This window comes from Myxocyprinus asiaticus, chromosome 48 (genome assembly GCF_019703515.2).
Source record: "Myxocyprinus asiaticus isolate MX2 ecotype Aquarium Trade chromosome 48, UBuf_Myxa_2, whole genome shotgun sequence".
NCBI lineage: Eukaryota > Metazoa > Chordata > Actinopteri > Cypriniformes > Catostomidae > Myxocyprinus > Myxocyprinus asiaticus.
Genome location: NC_059391.1, coordinates 30,265,646 through 30,278,973, shown reverse-complemented (window position 1 = coordinate 30,278,973; position 13,328 = coordinate 30,265,646). Strand labels below are relative to the sequence as shown.

At 39.3% G+C, this 13,328-nt stretch overlaps 1 pseudogene; it reads left to right on the top strand.

Moving 5' to 3' along the window:
• Positions 1-1,161: 1,161 nt before the first annotated feature.
• On the top strand, positions 1,162-9,356 carry LOC127437622 (GTPase IMAP family member 7-like; annotated as a pseudogene).
• The last annotated feature ends 3,972 nt before the right edge of the window (positions 9,357-13,328 follow it).

Sequence of the window (13,328 nt, the reverse complement as noted above, 5' to 3'; positions counted from 1 at the left end):
TAACAACAATCAAAACAGGTGGAACAGTCTGTGTTTACATTTATTCATTTGGCAGACGCTTTTATCCAAAGCAATGAGAGTGTTACAGTAGTCCAGTCTAGTTATGACAAGTGACTGAACAAGCAGTTGTGTGGCATGTTCAGAGAGGAAGGGTCTTATCTTCCTGATATTGTAGAGTGTAAAGCTACACGATCTTGCGGTCTTTGAGATGTGGTCTGTGAAACTGAGTTGGTTGTCGATGGTTACCCCTATATTTCTGACCGTTTTGGAAGGCGTTACTGTAGTTGCACCCAGCTGCACAGTGATGTAGTGTTCAACAGCAGGGTTGGCTGGAAAGACAAGGAGTTCGGTCTTGGCTGGGTTGAGTTGCAGGTGGTGCTCCTTCATCCAGGCCGAGATGTCTGCCAGGCAGGCAGAGATTCAAGCAGTCCCTGTGGTGTCGTTGGGCTGGAAAGACAATTAGAGCTGTGTGTCATCGGCGTAACAGTGGTAAGAGAAACCATGTGCCTGAATGATGTGTCCCAGTGATGTTGTGTATATAGAGAAGAGAAGTGGCCCAAGCACTGAGCCCTGAGGTACCCCAGAAAGTAGCTGATGCGAGAATGTTTAAATCACTTTCTCACTAAAAGTTGCTTATCACAGCAATCACACCCATTTACATGGTAAATATATTCCACTCCAAAAGAGGACATCTCAGTGAAAAGAGGACATATGGTCACCCAAGGTTCCACTGAAAAATCATCAGAGTTTAGGGATGTACTTTTGCATTATTTCAGCGTTAACAACAGGAGCCTTCTTCTCATGCAGACTGCTGAGAACATGCTGTCTCTCCCTCACTGACATTCACTAATAGTGCAAAATGAGATCTGAGCCTCGTAAAGATGATTGCAATAAAACTGATTAGCTTGGTTTAAATGTTTTTCATCTTGTACGACTCGATGTTTCGGGCATCGGCAACATTTGGGGGGGCTTATCGTTGAAAAATTCATTTTCTAGTAGATTTTAAATCATTTTAGTTGTTATAACACCCTTTAACAGCACATATTTCTCCAGAGCCTCCACTGATCGCCATCACCAGTTACTAATGTCTAGCTCTAGCTGATAATAATAACAACTACTTAGCGGAAGTGCAGAGCATTAGAGAGGAAGTCTCTAGCCATAATGGCGCTGCCCATGGAGAAGTCAGGAAAAAGGTGGATAGCAAGACATGAAAGCAGTAGAGCTGTTCAGGATGTACTCCAAAAACCTCTAAGAGAACAAGCATTTTCAAGCCATGGGTTCCCTCATATTTTCCTATGTGTTTTTATAATTGTAGTTTTAGATTTATGAGTAAAATAACGTATGTGGTAAACATTACTTGAAGATAGCTGGATGTTTTATTCTACAAACATGAATTACACATAATACATCATGCTATTATGTCACATGCAGGACAAGGGCTTTCCTTAGGTCCAGGACGCACATTAAATCATTTATAAAAAATAAAAAAAAGACATATGTAATGAAAACCCTGTTTCTTTTTCTCAGTGGATCATGCCTTGTGTTTTGACTTTAATGAATGGGATTTTTTTTTTACATTTTATGACCTAAAAACAGAATTATATATTGCAGACATGTTTTGTCCCAGTTCTTAAGAATTACTGATAATTTACGAAATTAGGCTCATTATATATTGAGCTTTATTCACAGCAGATTAAAGATTAATTCACAAGAATAAAGGTGAAGGTTTATTGTTTGTGCACATTCCCTTTTGATTATGGCAGCAGTAATTTATCTAATAATGATCAAATGATTGAGAAGAGCATTATGACATGCATATGTCCAGATGTGCAGTGTAGTCGACAGTAGATTGTGAGGGGCCGTTCACAGCAAACATGTCATTTTGCTAAAACATAGCTAGATGCAGCGTAGGATGCAGGTGTCTTTAGACACGTTTTTGCACAAGCTGTCTAAAAATGCAGCGCTCCTGCTTGATACGCTGGGAAAACAGCAAGACGCGGTGCAGCGGTCAAAGAGGTCCATTTAGATCATGTTTACATATTTGTTCCTGTAGCTCAAGTAGTAGAACATGGCGCTAGCAACAGCAGGGTCATGGGTATGGGATCGATTCCCAGGGAACACTCAACCTGATAAAAAATGTATACCTTGAATGCACTTTGAGTCGCTTTGGATAAAAGTGTCTGATAAATGCATAAGTGTAAATGTACATAGGAAAACAATTGAAAAACAGCACGGACAAACATTATTCTGCAGAGATTCAAGAAGATCTGAGCTCTGTATATCCATACAATGGATACCTATGGATTGAATGGATTTCAAACTTTGACGGTCCAAAAGTCACATTTAGGCAGCAGAAAAGTAATCTACACGACTCCATTCGAACAATTAATGTCTTCTGAAATGAATCAGTAGGTTTTTGTGAAAATAAATCAATAATGAAAACTTTAACTTAAAATAAATCGCTTCAGGCCAGCACTCGACGCATCACATAGCTGTTGCGTGATGTAAGCGCGTTGGTGTTAATGCAAGAAGTCGAAAGCTCTGCTTTGTTTACAGACAGAGAAATGAACTTCACATGATTTAAAACATTTCAGCCAGCATCAGAGCACTGATCAGAAGTGATGTTTTAACGTTTTCATTATAGATTTGCTTCAGAAGACATTAATTGATCGACTGGAGTCATTTGGAACCTGTTTACCTGCATTATAAGGACAAACAGAGCTCAGATCTTCTAAAAATCTTAATTTGTGTTCTGCTGAAGAAAGTCTGACACATCTGAGATGATATGAAAATGAGTAAATGATGAGAGAATTTTCATTTTTGGGTGAACTCTCTATTTAAAGGTGCACTCAGTAATTTTTTTGTTCTTTAAAAAGTTTTTACTCCTAAAGAAACGAATTGTTATTTTGCCAAATATGTAGGAAATCATAACCATATTAAAATGAAGACTTATATCAGTCATATCAGTTACCTTATAAAAGCTGTTTTATTCTACATGGGGGAGGGGCGACCTCATGGGGGCTGCCACGTTAGAATCACATGACCAACCGAATACTACTCACTTAATCTCAGTAACCATCCTGTTATTTGACACTTTCACTCACTGATTAAAGTAATCATGTCTGACTGTAAATACAAAATTTCTACAACGACATCTGAAACTGAAAACTATTGATTTGAAATTATGCTGCATCCAAGCCACTAGGTGTCACTGTAAGTCCAACATGACACAAAGAAAAAAGTTACTGAGTGCACCTTTAAAGTAGTATTTTAATTAGGGCTGTTGGTTTAACATGTTAATTCAGTGTGGTTTATATAGAAAAAAATAACACATTAAAAAAATTAATTCAATCAATCATGTCCCCGTACCCCATGTCAAGTTTAAAACTACAATTTGTGATTAACATTTTGTGTTGATTAATTTATTAAACAAAGCAAAACATATACAAATAGAATCAATATTTAACCTCCACTATTACCCCCCCCAATCCCCAACCCCAACAACACCCCAGTGGTAACATGATTATAGACACACACACACACACAAAAATTAATATATATATATATATATATATATATATATATATATATATATATAATCACACACATCCACTACACCTCTCACTCCACTGTCCTTCCCCGAGAGCCCTCCAAAAAAGCCAGATATATGCCCTATTTCCCCACAAACAAGTATAAATTCCCCAGTCTTCTGGATGCCCCCTCTTTAAAAGCCGCCACCCTGCCCATCTCCGAACACCACTCCTGAAAGGGGGGCGCTCCAGCTGACTTCCATCCCCTTAAAACTATCTGTCTGGTGATTATAACGCTAGTTAGGACCCAGTTTTTTTATGTGCTTATTCTCCATATTAATGACCGCCCCATCGCCTAAAATACAGAGTCTGAGATCAAAATAAAATTTGAGTGCCCAATACCTCACACATAAAACTCTTGGATCTTGGATCTTAACACACCCCTTGGGTAGGCCTAGCCCACCATTGTCAATTGGCCTATGTAACTTACTGAAGTGTAGCCTGGGACGTTTACCATTCCAAATGAAGGACTTCGTTATGCTATCAAATTGCTTGAAATAAGAGAGGGGGACATCTACAGGGAGAGATTGTATAAGGTAGTTGAATTTTGGAATTCAATTCATTTTAATAACATTAACCTTCCCAATCATCGATAAATGTAATGAAGCCCACCTACCCACATCTATATTTTGTGACCATCCATCGTATTTATTCTCAGTTTGGCCGGGAACATCAGTGCAAAAGTGACCTTCCATCGATGTAAGAGTTTCTTGCATTCCTTGAATCGATCATGTTTCTCTCCTGTCGAATTCGCAAAGTCCGGGAACAAGAAAATGCTGTGGTTCTTCCAAGAAAGCTTTCCTTTACTCCTCGCCTCGTGTAACACGAGATCTTTATCGGATAATCTCAGAAATTTGGCCAGAATTGATCGGGGCCTGTCTCCCTCAGTGGATCTCCGAACCGAGACCCTGTGAGCTCGCTCGATTTCCAGTTTATGGCCTGTTACATCGAGCAGACTCAGAAAGAGTCACCATATCTCGGCCTTCTTCATTCTCAGGAATTCCAAGAATTCGGACGTTGTTTCGCCGATTTCGATTCTCAAGGTCTTCCAACTTTTCCCAGACGCGCTGCAAATCTGCCTTGGTCGTTAGCGGGTTAGCAACTAATTCCCTCTCCAATGACTCCAGATAATCGATCAGTTTCTCGACGTCCCCCATTCTTGCAACCAACTCCATGGCAGTGATCGATCAATGTATTACAGCAAGAACTTCCAAGTCTGCGACGACCTTCGTCAGCATTACCGACATGCTCGACAGCTGACACTGAATCCCTCCTGCCGCACCGTCCAAACCGAGTCCCTGGTCTGCGGCCTTGTCAGGGGTATCAGCTTGAGCACGTAAGTGTCTTTTAATGTCTCCAGAGCCCGAGAATTTTGAATTCTTTGACACATTGACTTCATAGAACAGTTATGGAACAGGGTGTATCGAATCTCACCGGTTTATGACATAAAAAGTATTAAAAACTAGCAAAGTGCGCAGAGGTCACACGTCCGACCCTCGCGTGGCGCCACGCGACTCCTAAAACTACATTTAACTTGACACAATGACCTAAAAACTTTATAACGTGATGCAACCAAAGTGAAGTCTATGCTCTAATAGCATCCTTCTGTACACTGATGCTTCCTTAGAAAAGCTCTTATAATAAATCTATCTCGAACAGATTGATGAATTTAATTGCAAATGCAAAATGGATTGCTGTGAACTGTGGGCCAACGATTGGATTATGTTTAATAATATGGAAATAAACAATATATTGCCTTCTAAAACACTTTGTATTTTCTTATCAATGCTTTACATGTCTGCCACCACAATGTAATGCATTTGAATTATTATATTTATATTATATTGTCTTGATTATTTAAATATCATTATATATTGTATTATTGTTGTTTTAGGACACTTTTACAACAACTATATCTCCTGAGAACTGAACGTGACTGTTGTGTGCAATTTCCATTCCCCTTTGTGATTTGGAACTAGTAGCCCCTAATAAACATGCAAATATATATACCCACTGGCGGCCAAAAGTTTGGAATAATGGCAAGTGATTTTCTAGTACCAAATGATCAATTTAGCATGATTCCTCAAGGAGAAGGTGCTGGAGTGATGGCTGCTGTTTAGATTTGATCAAAAATGACTTTTTTCAAACAGTGATGAGCTGTTTTTACATCAGTAATGTCCTGACTATACTTTGTGATCAGTTGAATGCCACTTTGGAGAATTAAAGTACCAATTTCCTTCTGAAGCAGCAAAATCTGTACATTATTCCAAACTTTTGGCCGCCAGTGTATATAATAAATAGCTATGGAAAGTCGATTTTTTTTTAAGCAAGTATTTTATTATGTTTCCAGGAGTGTTAGTTATTTGTGTTTTTGAGAACTTACAGACATTACAGCTGATTTTCTGTAATTAATTCAAGGTAATGGTCAGCATCATCCAATCACTGCCAACCATGTTATAAAAAAAATGTTTCATGAAAAATGATGAATCTATGTACTGATTATCACTGTCCCATGTCTGCTAAACATGTTGATGCATCATCTGTAGCCTGAAACTGAACTTTTGGATTCAGGAGTGAATGCATAGGAAATCTATAGGATGCTCACTTGTTGCCTTGCTCCCTATTTAGTGAATGACTTAACCTCCAGTGTGCTGTCTGTCTGCACTGGTCTCAGAACAGTTTGAAATCCACCTTATTTTCATCCTAACTCCATATAAAGCCTCTAAAACTATTTTCCAGCTTTTGGATGTATCCATTAATTCTCAATGTAATATTGCACAGCGAACATAGGATACTATAAAATGAGTCCTATTTTAATCCTAATGTCATATAAACCTTTTGAAAGCAACATTTTAGACCTTTAGCATGCATCCCTTGGTTCTCAGTTTGATAATGCACAGTCAAAAAAAAAAAAAAAAAGAAAAGATTTTTATGGAAAATTAGACCCAATGACCGCGAATGCGTACATTATGTTTAACAGCATGCCCTTTTGTGAAAAATCTATACATTTTTTAAAACAGCATATCGGATGAAACTAGAGACTACTCTTTCGACTCAAATAGGTTTTAAAGTGAAAACTTATCAGATTTCTTACCAGATGTAGTTTTGTTGTCGTTTCTCCGAAAAATGAACTGAGCTGTGTTGTTTGGTCATGTGATGCGGTGCATCGAAAGTTTAACCATTAACTGATACCCCAGACTCTCCTCTACTCATATCAGCCAGTTTTAAAGATATTAAATTATGCATCGCCTATGAGTCCTTGCATGAGGCTGCGGGGTCGTATGAGGTTAAATGTGCGATGAGTTGCGATTAATTTGATTAATAAATCGGCATATCACATAATTAATTCATTAACATTTTTAATTGATTGGGGGCCTGGGTAGCTCAGTGGTAAAATACGCTGGCTATCCCCCCTGGAGTTCGCTAGCTCGCTAGTTCGAATCCCAGGGCATGCTGAGTGACTCCAGCCAGGTCTCCTAAGCAACCAAATTGGCCTGGTTGCTAGGGAGGGTAGAGTCACATGGGGTAACCTCCTCGTGGTCACTATAATGTGGTACGTTCTCATTGGGGCACATGGTGAGTTGAGCATGGTTGCTGCGGTGGATGGTGTGAATTCTCCACACGCGCCATGTCTCCATGGCAACATGCTCAACAAGCCATGTGATAAGATGCGCGGGTTGATGGTCTCAGACGCGGAGGCAACTGGGATTCGTCCTCCACCACCCAGACTGAGGCGAATCACTACGTGACCAAAAGCACATTGGGAATTGGGCATTCCAAATTGGGAGAAAAAGGGGAAGAAAATAAATAAATAAATAAAAAAAATAGATGACTTACACTTAATATATTGCTGAGGTATTTGTACTATTAAGTATGGAATTTAAGTAATTTTTCCACCGCTGGTGTAGTCACAGTGTCTCAAATCCCTTCTGAATTAATGGCCCTACCGACCCACCGATAACATCCATTCAGCATTTTTAAAATGATCACAGTTGGTGGTATGGACTTTAATGGCACACTGAAGAACTGACAAGTCATTGTCCTGCCAACATTGGCTGCGTCCGAAACCAGGAAAATGCTGCCTCTGGAGGCTGTATACGGAGGTAGGATGGGTTCAAGGCACGTCTGAATCCAATTTTCATGTCACATCCTGTCTACTGAGATACCTTCATCTGATTGATTTTTGAAGGCAGCATATAAGTATCCTTTGCTGCCTATGAAATCCCATAATCCTGTGTGTGAAAATCCACAGCGGTTGAGCTGAAGAAAAAAAAATGGAGGCAAGTGAAGTGGTTGTTGGCCAGTATGAGTATAAATGTGTGTTTTTCCCCACTGTTTTCAAATGTTCCATTTCTAGGGAGAAATTGGTATTGTAGTTATGAAATATACACTTGGTTATTGCCAAAACACTCTTGATTTTGACATTATTAGACATTTGTAGTTAGGTTGAATGAAGCAGATGCATTACTTGTTTTGGCCACCAGAGAGCGATAGTCTGTTGCTGGTATCCTAGCAATGATGTGACCTGATGCTGCCTCAGATGTCTGTCCAAAAGCAGTTTCTGGAGATACCTTTGGACACTAATGCTGTCTGTTAAGTCATTGACTGATAGGACAGCGAGGCAACAAGGCAGCTACCTTTGGTTTTGGACGCACCCAAAGACTAATAATTTGTACAAGATGGTGGAATTGTAAGGTTTCATATTACTTGGCCCATTCTAAATGGTACAACTTTTATTCCCATACAGACCAACCAATCAACAAGTTTAAGTTTGGGTTAGGGGTTTAATGTATTTTAGGATTATGACAGGTTGTTTTTGACCAATATTTCTCTGTTATTTTCTGTTTATTGGCTTTCTACCTGTAAGCTCTTCTGCTCTTTTATTTTGAAATATTAATATGGTGCAATTATTTGTTTGTATCATGAGATTGTTGTGTATGATGAAGTAAAATTCTAGAGAATCCCCACAACTGATGGAGTGTCTTAAGTGGAGAAACATCTTAAATACAATATTTTTAAATTTCAATACAAATATTTTGTTTTTGTTTTCTCACAGATGATGTGAGAATTGTGCTAGTTGACAAGTCTGGTGTTGGGAAGAGTGCAACAGGAAACACCATCTTAGGAAGAGAAGTGTTTAAAGCGGACTTATCCCAAGACTCCATTACTAAAGATTGTCAGATAGAAACAGCTGAAATCAACGGCAGACACATTACTGTGACTGACACTCCAGGACTGTTAAAAACTGAACTCAGTCATGAAGACATCAAGAGAGAAATCACTAACTGCATTCATATGATTCTGCCAGGACCTCATGTGTTCATTATTGTGTTGAATTTAGGACAACGTTTCACTCAAGAGGAGGTGAACTCAGTGAAGATCATTCAAGAGATGTTTGGTGAAAACTCATTAATGTACACCATGGTGCTCTTCACCAGAGGAGATTATCTGAAGAAAAAAAACATTGAAGAGTGTTTGGGAAAACCTGGATCTCCTTTGATGAAGCTGATTGAAGAGTGTGGAAACAGATTCCATGTGTTCAATAATAATGAGACTACAGACCGCACACAGGTTTTTGATCTACTGGAGAAAATAGACGCCATGGTGAAAGCAAACGGAGACAGTTACTACTCATGTAAGATGTTTAGAGACACGGAGAAAGATCAACATGAAAAACAAATGTAGCAACTGAAAAAAGAGAAAGAAGAACTCATAACCAAACATGAGGAAGAAAGAGAGAAAATGAAGATGATGGAGGAAGAGAAAGAGAGAATGATGATGATGATGATGATGATGATGATGATGGAGGAACAAATACAGTATCAATACCAACAGCGGAGAAGTGAAGATGAATTTAGAGCGAGAGCAGGAAAATATAAAAGAGAAATAAAAGCGATGAAAGACAAAACTACTGAACTCCACAAGAGACAAAGTCCAGATGATGGTCGCACAAACAGTGAGTCAATATTAAAACTAGTTTTTCAAAAGATTAATATTTGAGTGTAAGCAATACTGTGTTCACTTCACAGCATATTCTTTAAAATTACTTTTCATTTCTTTGTGTATAACACAGATGAACCATTGAATCAATTAATCACGCACATACTTACACACAATATACAGTGTATATATATATATATGAAAGTCCGTCAGACTTTCGGGAGCTTAAGTGGGAATCTCTTGAGGAAAAAAATAAACAAAACGATAAATGTCCTTCGTCTGCCACCGTAGTACCGAGTTCTTGCTCACAAGTCGCCATCCGATGCATCTTCGATTTCAAGGACACATCCGGGTAATTTCCTGCGTTCTTGAGGATTGGAATCGAACTTCGGCAGTGAATGATGACGTGGAACGAGTCCACGAGAACTTAATGAATAGGGATGGGAATCGTATGGAATTTTCAGATTCGTCTTAATGATTCCGCTTCCTTAACTGTTCCAGTAACGATTCCAGTAATTATTTAAGTATTTATTTTTTAAATAACTATTTGGAAATGAGAAATGCAATACTTACTGTATTTACTGCCCTCTGCTGTCTGTGACCAAATGATTTCTACAGAGCAGATATAACAAATCAGAAATAAATGTAATACAATCCTTGTAAAAGGTGTTTGCAGACTTTTTAGAGACATAATTACAATCCAATAATAGATCCTAACTATATTTTAAATAAACAAACATAAACCAACAAGAAATGTGATGGAATATTTAATTAATTATTTTATAAAATTCCACTTATTACAACAAAACTCTTGTATCTTTAATTATACATTGTCATACAGTAATGTGCAAATGTCTTAGGCACATAAGATGTTTCACAAAAGCATTTGTCTTAAGATGGTTATTTATATTTTCAGCTTTAGTGTGTCAATAGGAAATATAAATGTTAGACTCACAAACATTACGTTCAGAATAGAAGAACAGAGAGCACTGCAACAGATGTCATGGTCCCCACAGAGCCCCCACTGAACATCGTGTCAGTCTGAGATTACATAAAGAGCAATTGAGACAGTCTAAATAGATAGAAGAACAGGGAGCCCTGCAACAGATGTCATGGTCCCCACAGAGCCCCCACTGAACATCGTGTCAGTCTGAGATTACATAAAGAGCAATTGAGACAGTCTAAATAGATAGAAGAACAGGGAGCCCTGCAACAGATGTCATGGTCCCCACAGAGCCCCCACTGAACATCGTGTCAGTCTGAGATTACATAAAGAGCAATTGAGACAGTCTAAATAGATAGAAGAACAGGGAGCCCTGCAACAGATGTCATGGTCCCCACAGAGCCCCCACTGAACATCGTGTCAGTCTGAGATTTCATAAAGATACAGAAGCAATTGAGACAGTCTAAATAGAAAGAAGAACAGGGAGCCCTGCAACAGATGTCATGGTCCCCACAGAGCCCCCATTGAACATCGTGTCAGTCTGAGATTTCATAAAGAGACAGAAGCAATTGAGACAGTCTAAATAGAAAGAAGAACAGGGAGCCCTGCAACAGATGTCATGGCCCCCACAGAGCCCCCCACTGAACATCGTGTCAGTCTGAGATTACATAAAGAGCAATTGAGACAGTCTAAATAGAAAGAAGAACAGGGAGCCCTGCAACAGATGTCATGGTCCCCACAGAGCCCCCACTGAACATCGTGTCAGTCTGAGATTACATAAAGAGCAATTGAGACAGCCTAAATAGAAAGAAGAACAGGGAGCCCTGCAACAGATGTCATGGCCCCCACAGAGCCCCCACTGAACATCGTGTCAGTCTGAGATTACATAAAGAGCAATTGAGACAGTCTAAATAGAAAGAAGAACAGGGAGCCCTGCAACAGATGTCATGGTCCCCACAGAGCCCCCACTGAACATCGTGTCAGTCTGAGATTACATAAAGAGCAATTGAGACAGCCTAAATAGAAAGAAGAACAGGGAGCCCTGCAACAGATGTCATGGCCCCCACAGAGCCCCCACTGAACATCGTGTCAGTCTGAGATTACATAAAGAGCAATTGAGACAGTCTAAATAGAAAGAAGAACAGGGAGCCCTGCAACAGATGTCATGGTCCCCACAGAGCCCCCACTGAACATCGTGTCAGTCTGAGATTACATAAAGAGCAATTGAGACAGTCTAAATAGAAAGAAGAACAGGGAGCCCTGCAACAGATGTCATGGCCCCCACAGAGCCCCCACTGAACATCGTGTCAGTCTGAGATTACATAAAGAGCAATTGAGACAGTCTAAATAGAAAGAAGAACAGGGAGCCCTGCAACAGATGTCATGGTCCCCACAGAGCCCCCACTGAACATCGTGTCAGTCTGAGATTACATAAAGAGCAATTGAGACAGTCTAAATAGAAAGAAGAACAGGGAGCCCTGCAACAGATGTCATGGCCCCCACAGAGCCCCCACTGAACATCGTGTCAGTCTGAGATTTCATAAAGATACAGAAGCAATTGAGACAGCCTAAATAGAAAGAAGAACAGGGAGCAATTCACTAAAAATGTTTTTTTTTATTGGTCTTATGATGTATTCTAATTTTTTGAGATAGTGAATTGGTGGGTTTTTGTTAAATGTGAGCCAAAATCATCACAATTAAAAGAAGCAAAGACTTAAACTACTTCAGTCTGTGTGCATTGAATTTATTTAATACACGAGTTTCACAATTTGAGTTGAATTACTGAAATAAATTAACTTTTCCATGACATTCTAATTTATTGAGATGCACTTGTACTATTCAAAATGGTGGAGGTGATTGCAGTTTCTATTGACTCTTGCGCACCAGCTACTGCGAAATAGGGAGGAATACCCCTGCTCTGTGGAAAAATAGCCGATCAAAATGGCATTATCTTCAGAAAGTTGACTAACACACTACAGCATCTTTGCTTGGAAGTGGCAACAGGTGATCATACATGCTCCATCTCTCTCTCTCTCTCTCTCTCTCTCTCTCTCTCTCTCTCTTTCTCTCTCTCTCTCTCTCTGTCACACACACATCCTTGTTTCCAATAACTTCTTAGAAACAGCCCAAGCCATGATACTATTTCTAAAGTGACATTTTTGAATTACTAACAGAGGCTTGGACGCATCATTTGGTTTGAACCAGCAACGGCAGATTCTGATCCGTCAGTCATGTAAGAAAGAAGTTCCATGCACAAATGCCTTTTTTATGACCATACTTAGTTTTTCCTATTTATTTATTTTTATTTCCTTGTTCATTGAGCTGTTGTACATAAGCAATATCACACTCGCAATCGTGCTTTATGGCCCTAAATCAGCACTGCTGTGATTATCTACAGCACTCCGCCTGCTGCCGAATCACAGCAGTGCTGATATAGGCCGTAAAGCATGATTGCGAGTGTGATATTGCTTAAATATAGCATGGCCTCATGTGACTCTACCCTCCCTAGCAACCGAGCCAATTTGGTTGCTTAGGAGACCTGACTGGAGTCACTCAGCACGCCCTGGATTCAAACTCGTGACTCCAGATGTGATAGTCAGCGTCTTTACACGCTGAGCTACACAGACCCCCTATATTATGCATTTTTTAAATATTGAGTGCAAGTTTATAACATTATGCTTTGCGTTAAGCACCTATTGTTGTTGCTGTTTACTAGAAACTTATATTGTAAATATTGTGTATAGAGTATATATTGAATAGGAATCAGTAGGGTGTGTGTCCTTTTATTTGAACAGCCTCTTTATCCTTTTACTAAAAGTTTGTCTTATTCATTTGTATGTTCTCATATCAAATAA